Source organism: Xyrauchen texanus, chromosome 19, assembly GCF_025860055.1.
Source record: "Xyrauchen texanus isolate HMW12.3.18 chromosome 19, RBS_HiC_50CHRs, whole genome shotgun sequence".
Taxonomy (NCBI): Eukaryota; Metazoa; Chordata; class Actinopteri; order Cypriniformes; family Catostomidae; genus Xyrauchen; species Xyrauchen texanus.
The window spans coordinates 37,177,467-37,186,858 of record NC_068294.1 but is presented as its reverse complement, the minus strand read 5'-3'; positions in this window follow the sequence as shown (position 1 = coordinate 37,186,858).

Here is a 9,392-nt window from a genome sequence, read left to right as displayed (position 1 = left end):
TTATTTGATGCTATTAAGGGTAAAGGATGCTTCACAAATAATTTAATTAGGTTGAATACTTTTGACAAGACATTTGTGGAGAGAATTAGTTATTTTTTATTTAAAAATGTGGATAAACTGAACTCTTTTTCTCAAAATCACTCAAATGTTTAAAACTTACTTTACTTGATGTGTTTTAATTCACATCACAAGAACGTATTGCTGGTCAGGGGGGTTGAATAATTTTGATTGCAACTATATATATATATATATATATATTTTATTTAATTTCAATTTTTTTCCAATTCATTATCTTGTTAAAATGTTTGCAACCTATGGGGGGAGAAAAAGAGTGCACTGCCTACAGTGCTTGTGATGTGAGAATGTTTTTCATCCTGTCTCAAATTGAGTGTTTTCCTTTGCCTTGTACAATGGGGCTCTGTGTAGCCATTTCCTGGTGTGGCTTAGAATGGCTAGGCTGCACATGCCTTGCACATCAATGAGTGGCCTGACCAGCAGGACACATGCTGTTCTAGATGGAGATGTCATGCCTTGATTTGAAATAAATTGTGAGCTCTAATCGGTTTACGCAGAACGCGAGGGGGCAGGCTCTTTTTTTTTTTATGCACATGCTTTGAGTTCATTCTAATAGAAACACAGCTGGTTACAGTATACTTTGCTTGCTCTTTTTTTAATTGCGTGCATGTGGTCTGAGGAGTGTGCAATCCATCTTTCACATGAGACTCGGGCTGCAAGAATTTATTGCAGGTATATAATATTCCATAAGAGCATTGAGATAACTTCCTTATTGCTGTGTGGAGATTGGGATAGAATATTACTGGCTGACTGAAGAGAGAGTTCTGGAGACCCAGAGCGCCGGCAGTGCTGCAGCACTTTTGATGCCAGTGGCAAAGATTTATGTCAAGCAGTTTGAAGGTAGTTGTCTACAGATTCAAATCAATGGGTGTGATACTAGATGCTTGCTGTTGGGGGCTTGTCCCCAGGATGTTCTGGCTCAATTCGGCTATGCTTTCAGGCAGCTTCCAAGTTTTTTCCTATGAATCACTATCTCCACTTCCTTCTTTGCACCTTTGGTTTCTGGGTAAGTGACTTCAAGTAAGAGTAATTAATTTTTTTGCACCTCGGAACTTTAATAATATATTCATGATGGTTGGAACTTCGATTCACAGAGATCCAGATCTCTTGAGTAACTGCTCAGCCTACAGGCACATTCATTTTCTTGAAAGAGCTTTGACGTCTAAACTGGAATGTCGCAGCGAGGCACCAGATATTAAGCTTTTTGATTTACTTATTCTCATTATGTGCATTATGTAATGCCAGACCCAAACATAGCCTTTCAGGCCTCAAAAATCGGATGGTTAACACTTCTTACATTACTTAGTCTGTTGTGGTTTTGTATTTGTAACATGGTTTTGTGCTCAGTGTTACAAAAACAGTACTATGTGATGCATAACATGTCCATACATTTTTTAAAGGGACAGTTCACCCAAAAAGGTGTTGTTCCAAACACTTATCACTTTCTTTCTTCTCTGGAACTTAAACAGAGATTTTAGGTGGACTGTAAGTCTTAGTCACCATCTACTTTCATTGCACCTTTGTTTCCATTCAATTAAAGTGAATTGAGACTAAGTATAACATTCTGTCTAACAAACCTTAGTTGTTTTATGAAAGAAAGAATATTCATGCTAGTTTGGAACAACACTAGTGTGATAAAAAAAAAAAGATGATAGAATGTATGTATATTGCAGGTCTACAGGTCTTGGCACACAACAGTACTCTTCATTGCACACTATACTGTTACTTTATTTGATCTCCCAAGACGTCTGCAAGTGGGCTTTAGTGGCCCCTTGATGGTTAATCTCTCAATTGTTTATTTTTTATTAAATAAATGTGGTATATGTTAAAATAAGTTAATGTTTAATGGAACAATTTTATTTTCAGAAATTCACATTAATCACCGAGATTAATAAATCTAATTTGTTCATTGCTAGCTAATGATACATAATTCATGTACAATTGATAACAAATATAACCTGATCGTAAAGTGTTACCAGTTTTACTTATACAAATCAACATGAAATCTAAATTCACCTTATTTACTTTCTTAATACATGTTCTTGGTATTTTTGCTAATTATTTATTGGTGGATGTGATTCAATCAATTTCCAATGAAACAAAAAATCAAGTCTTGCCCTACATTTTTCCACATTGACTTTCCCGTTTGACTTGTAAATGGTCAAATCTGTCACGAGCGGCATTTCATGTTGGCTTTAAAGGATTAGTTCACCCAAACATACAAAATCTCTCATGATTTACTTACCTTTAAGCCATCGCAATGTGTATGGCTTTCCTTCTTCGGCAGAACCCAAGGGAATATTTTTACAAGCACATTTCAGCTCTTTTTGTCCACACTGTCACGATTCCCTTGTTGTCTGCCCTGTGTTTCACTAGTCTTTGTCTCAAACTCCTATTCCCTTTGTAAAAAAACTGCACTTCCCATGATTCCCAGCCCTCATCACTGCCAGCCCTGTGTCATTGTTCTCACCTGATTGTCGTTTGTCATCATCATGTCTCCTGTGTATTTAAACCCTGCTGTTTCTCCATTTCCCTGTCGATTGTTTAATGTTAATGTTTCACTGTTTGGATGTTTTTGATGCCTGTATGTTTTCCTTGCCCTTCGTGGATGTTTCTCCATCCTGTGTTCGTCTTGGATGTCTCTGTGTTTTTGTTTCATTGTTTCTCCTCGTGGATGTTTCTTTTGTTCCTGTTTCTTTTGTTCTTTTGCCTTCACTTTTATTAATAAAGAACCGCATTTAGATCCCCACTCCCTCGTCTGCCCTCGTCTGCATTCCTAACACACACAATGCAAGCGAACAGGTAACATTAGGCTGCTGGCTATTTGACGGTCCAAAAGGCATATTTAGGCAGAATAAATGTAATCCACATGACTCCAGTCGATCAAATAATGTCTTCTGAAGCAAACTCACTTTCTCCAAGACCATCACCACACGCTCCAACCAGAAGCCGTGGATGACTGCGGAGGTGCGCACGCTGCTGAGGTCCTGAGACTCTGCCTTCAGAGCAGGCGATAAGGCAGCCCTAAGAACAGCTAGGGCCAAACTGTCACGGGCAATCAGAGAGGCAAAGCGCGCACACGCCCAGAGAATCCACAGTCACTTCCAGGACAGCTGTGACACGCGGCGCATGTGGCAGGGCATCCAGGCCATCACCAACTACAGGACAACATCAGTTGCCTGTGACAAAGATGCCTCCCTTCCAGATGCGCTGAACGACTTCTACGCTCGGTTTGAAGTGCAGAACGGCGTGATGGCGAGGAAGTCCACCCCTCCTCCCAACGACCAGGTGCTCTGTCTTACCACGGCAGATGTGAGGAAAACTCTACGTAGAGTCAACCCACGGAAGGCTGCTGGACCAGACAACATTCCTGGCAGAGTGCTCAGAGGATGTGCAGACCAGCTAGCAGATGTTCTTACCGACATCTTCAACATCTCTCTGAGCAGCGCCGTTGTTCCAACGTGCTTCAAGGCCACCACCATCATCCCCATGCCAAAGAAGTCTTCAGTGTCCTGCCTCAACGACTACCGTCCCGTCGCGACTTACACCCATCATCATGAAGTGCTTCGAGAGGCTCGTCATGAGGCAGATTAAGACCCAGCTGCCCCCTCACTAGACCACTGCAGTTTGCGTATCGTTCAAACCGTTCAGCGGACGATGCCATCACCACAACCCTCCATCTGGCCTTCACCCACCTAGACAATAAGGACTCATACATTCGAATGCTGTTCATAGATTTCAGCTCAGCATTCAACACAATCATTCCCCAGCACCTGATTGGAAAGCTGAACCTGCTGGGCCTGGACACCTCCCTCTGCAACTGGATCCTGGACTTCCTGACTGGGAGACCTCAGTCAGTCCGGATCGGGAACAGCATCTCCACCACCACCACACTGAGCACTGGGGCCCCCAGGGCTGTGTGCTCAGTCCACTGTTGTTCACTCTGCTGACTCACGACTGTGCAGCAATGCACAGCTCGAATCACATCATCAAGTTCGCCGATGACACGCGACCGTGGTGGGTCTCATCAGCAAGAACAACGAGTCAGCATACAGAGAGGAGGTGCAGCGGCTGACGAACTGGTGTAGAGCCAACAACCTGTCCCTGAATGTCGACAAAACAAAAGAGATGGTTGTTGACTTTAGGAGAGCACAAGGTGAACACACTCCGCTGAACATCGACGGCTCCTCTGTGGAGATCGTCAAGAGCACCAAATTCCTTGGTGTTCACCTGGCGGAGAACCTCACCTGGTCCCTCAACACCAGCTCTATCACCAAGAAAGCCCAGCAGCGTCTCTACTTTCTTCGAAGGCTGAGGAAAGCACATCTCCCAACCCCCATCCTCACTACATTCTATAGAGGGACTATTGAGAGCATCCTGAGCAGCTGCATCACTGCCTGGTTTGGGACTTGCACCGTTTCGGACCGCAAAGCCCTGCAGAGGATAGTGAGGACAGCTGAGAAGATCATTGGGGTCTCTCTTCCCTCCATCAAAGACATTTACAAAAAACACTGTATCCGCAAAGCAACCAGCATTGTGGACGACCCCACACACCCCTCACACAAACTCTTTACCCTCCTCCCGTCTGGCAAGAGGTACCGAAGCATTCGGGCCCTCACGGCCAGACTGTGTAACAGCTTCTTCCCCAAGCCATCAGACTCTTCAATACTCAGAGACTGGTTTGACACACACGTGTCCTGAGTTGCACTTTAATAACTGTCACTTTATAACTGTCTGCTACCTCAATAACTGCTATGTGCATAGAACATTATCTCATAGTATGTTATGTTTACATTTTTAGAAACTGTCATCTTTTTGCACTACTGAGTACTGGTCGGCGCTGCACTGTCTATTGTCCTGTTCATTGTCAGTAATTTGTTGTACTGTCCTGTACTTTTTGCACATGTTTGCACGTGCACTTTATATAGGTATATATAGGTAGTTTATATAGGTATTTTATTTCGTTGTGTAGTCTCATGTGGTCCTATGTTGGTCCTTTGTTGTTTTTATGTAGCACCATGGTCCTGGAGGAACGTTGTCTCGTTTTGCTGTGTACTGTACTAACTGTATATGGTTGAAACGACAATAAAAACCACTTGACTTGACTTGACTTGAAACTGATAAGTTGGTGTAAGAAACAAATAGAAAATTAAAAAGTTTAACTTCAAATCGTTACTTCCATCCAGTGCTGGGGTGCTGTTTGAAATGTAACTAACTCTCACATGATGTTCGTTCCTCTGTTGTATACAAAGTGCGCACTTCCGACTTCTCATGTGAACATTAAAGATAATAAAGTTTAATTATCTATTTGTTTTTTTACACAAACTTATCGATTTGCTTCTGAAGACATTAATTGATTGACTGGAGTTGTGTGGATTACATTTATTCTGCCTAAATATGCCTTTTGGACCGTCAAATAGCCAGCAGCCTAATAGTTCCTGTTTGCTTGCATTGTGTGGACAAAAAGAGCTGAATTGTGCTTGGAAAAATATTCCCTTCGGTTCTGCTGAAGAAGGAAAGACATACACATCTGGGATGGCTTAAAAGTAAATAAATCATGAGAGGATTTTCATTTTGGAGTGAACTAACCCTTTAAGGTTGCTATACCAAATTTCTAAACATGAAATATTACTTAGGACAAAATATTCCAAATGTACAATGCTCTTGTGGGCATCTCAGTAGAATCTAGCCAGTGTTTGTCAAAAGCTGACAGGGCAAACGGAACCATCCAAAGGCTGAAGACATGACATTTAACACCAAGCCCCGCAGCCCCAGAACAAACAAGCTTTCAGTGTAATGAAGATCTTGTGTACTTGTTTGTGCAAAAACAGCAGGGGTGTGTGTATGATTTTCGGGAGTCAGATTTAGAGGGATATTTTTGTGTGTAGTCATTTTTCTGCTGTGTCTTTTTGATGAATAATGTATTTGCTTCTTAGCCGCGTAATCATTTAGGCATTAATGATGAGCCGTGTTGGAAGCTGACAGGATGTTTTGCACAACTTGAGCAAACTGCCTCATAGAGCTCAATGACAGCCAAGGTATTTTTCTGGAAACAAGTGCAAAACTTCATACATCTATGAATATGTGATGTACCATGTGTAAAAATGCACAGACATAATTCTCTTAAAGGGATAGTTCAACCAAAAATGAACAAAAATGAAAGAAATGGAAATTCCTTTATCCCTCACTCACCCTCACAACGTTCCAAACCCCTATGAATTTCATGAAGCACAAAAGGATAATATTTTCAGAATGAAAGTATTATCATTCAGAAAGAATTTTCAGTTTATACTGCTCTTTCCCATACAATGAAAGGGATGGCTGTAACATAAAAGTAGTCAATATGACTTGTGCATTATATTCAAAGTCCTTTGAAGCCATAGAATACCAGTGGGTGAAAAACAAAACAAAAATTTTAATTTGAAATGGGAAGAAAAGATTTTCAGTGCATAACGACTTAAATTTATCTTCCTCTCACAAAGCTATTGTATGTCTTCACTAGACTTGGAATATACCACATGTGTCATATGGAATGCTTTTATGGAGCTCTACAACCTCAGTCCCTTTCATCATGTCAATAAGAGCAGCGTGGACATTCTTCGAAGAGTCTCCTTTTGTATTCCATGACAGAAAATGTTGTGTGGGTTTGGAAGAGCATTTTGGGTAAACTATTCCTATAAAAATAAAGAAAGGGATATGAATTATTTTCCTATATACCAGCATTATAAATGGTTTTGAACCTTTTTTATACCATGCTTTGAACTAAGCTATACATGACAGAGGCATGAAAAAACATGTTTTTCGTATTTACACTGAATAATGGTATTTTTCACAGCCATGTGTATACTTGTGTACGGTTCACATCTCTGTTCACATTTCCTATAAGATAACTGCACAATAACCTATAAAAAAAATTAAAGCAAAAGATCTGACCTTGTGTCAATGCATTTAAATGGAAAATGAAAGATAATTTATCAATACAAAGAAAACAATGAGGGAGTGATGAATGGAACAACATTAAGTCAAAGCATTTGGCTTGCATTTCCACTGCAAGTAAAGTTCACTGAGAGTGCTAGCAGTAATGGAGATGAGAAAGTGATGCGAATATATCTGAAACATCAAAACTGACCTTCATGTTCAGGGAAAGATATATGGTCAGTGTGATGACCTGTGTCTTTATCAGTATCCAATGTATGCTAGATGATGTTATTGAATGGTTCCACTTAGATAATAACCATAAACTTTGATCACTGTAATCATTATTTTCCACTCAAGGTTTGAAGAAGCATCATCAACTTGAATATAAGAAATGAATTTATTGGCGTGTTTGACAGGGCATGGCAAGAATTCTAGAATAAATATGCCCTTTTCCTTGAGGTTATGGTCTGAACATATGAACTGAAGTACAATGGTGCATTCATTGCTGTCCTCTGAATTTATTTCCAGGGAGCTGCAAACCAGCGGAGAAAGAGCACTCCATGGAAAATACTTTATTTGAACTCTATGGTATGCATTTAGAAACGTCATGCCCATTTAAACTAAGGGGACACATGCCCCCTCAGATTTTTGGGCCAAGTGGATTTTAATGCAACTTTTTTGATAATTAAGTTGAATGATTATTGATGTGTCTGTCTAAATTGTGGAGTCACCCTTCAGCTGTCTAAATTTGGTCTGTCCAATCCAGTCACACATTCAGCAGATCCTTTGCTATAAACTGGAAATTCTGTCATCATCTGCCAATCTTCTTGTGACTCAAAAGATGTGCCTTTTTTTCCAGTGCTTGTTTTTCCCACACAAAATGAGTTATCAAAATGTAAAAGCTGCTTATTTCAATACAGCAAAACATGCATGGTGATAACTGGCAATTTTGCAAATTCAGTGTTTTTAAAAAAAGTATTTTTCATGCTAAATGTTTTAGATCTTAAAACAATATATATCCTAAAACAAAGGCAACCTGAGCAAACACAATATACAATTTTCATACACACACACACACACACACACACACACACACACACACACACACACACACACACACACACACACACACACATATATTGTATATAGTATTTTTTAATGAAGCAAAAAATTATCCAACAACTATATCTCCCATGTGATAAAATAACTGCCCCCTTAAACTTAATAGCTGGCCATGCCACCTTTAGCAGCAACAACTGCAACCAAATGCTTCCCATAACTGGAGATCAGTCTTTCACAAAGCAGTGGTGGAATTTTGGCCCACTCTTCTTTGCAGAACTGCTTTAGTTCAGCCACATTTAAGGGGTTTCTGCCCCTTTAAGGTCTTGTCACAAGATCTCAATTGGGTACAAGTCCGGATTTTGACTAGGCCACTCCAAAACAAGAATTTAGCCATTTAGAGGTGGATTTCCTCCTATGTTTGGATCATTGTCTTGCTGCATAATCCAGTTGCACTTGAGCTTCAACTCAAGGACTGATGAACAGATGTTCTCCTTTAGGATTTCTGGTAGAGAGCAGAATTCATGCAAGTAGCACTGGCCATGAAGCAGCAAAGCATCCCCACACCATGCTTGACCATAGGTATGATGATCTTTTTGTGGAATTCGGTGTTTGATTAAGCCAGATGTAATGGGACCCCTGTCTTCCAAACAGTTCCACTTTTGACTCATCGGTCCACAGAACATTCTTCCAAAATGGTTTGAGGGTCATCAAGGTGTGTTTTGCAATATTTAGACAAGCCTTAATGTTCTTCTGGGTATATATATATATATATTTCTTATATATATATTCTTCAAACATCACTTGTCTCATATTTTAACTCAAGCATGATATTCACTGACACATTTGTTGACTTGGTCCATAAAATTCAATACTAAACAAATCTTAAAGGCATCTTACACTAATACCAACACTTTGGTCATTTCTTAGAATCTTAATTGTGGCATCAAGTGAGCCAATACCACCATTAGTGCCCCCTCAAAGAAATAGGTGCATGGTGCCTCTAAATGAAATAATGCAAAAGTAGCTCAAATATCAGAGAAACTTAGCCCATTTTTTTTATTATGAAGCCAGGTCTCATTCACACATAACTGGCTTAATGGTGTACTAAAGCAATTGGCTTTCAACTCAGTGTGTTAAACACGTTCATTGATTTCCACAGGGGTAATGGTCATAGCTATTTGCTTCCATAAGTGTTTTGACATAGAGTGAGCTTGCTGCCGAAAGATAAAAGAATTATAGGAGTAAAACTGTGAAAACAGCAGGTGACGATTTTACAAAGATCAAAGCCCTTGTGTTGCATTTGGTATATCTCTTTTATTGTAGCTCACTAATGCTGT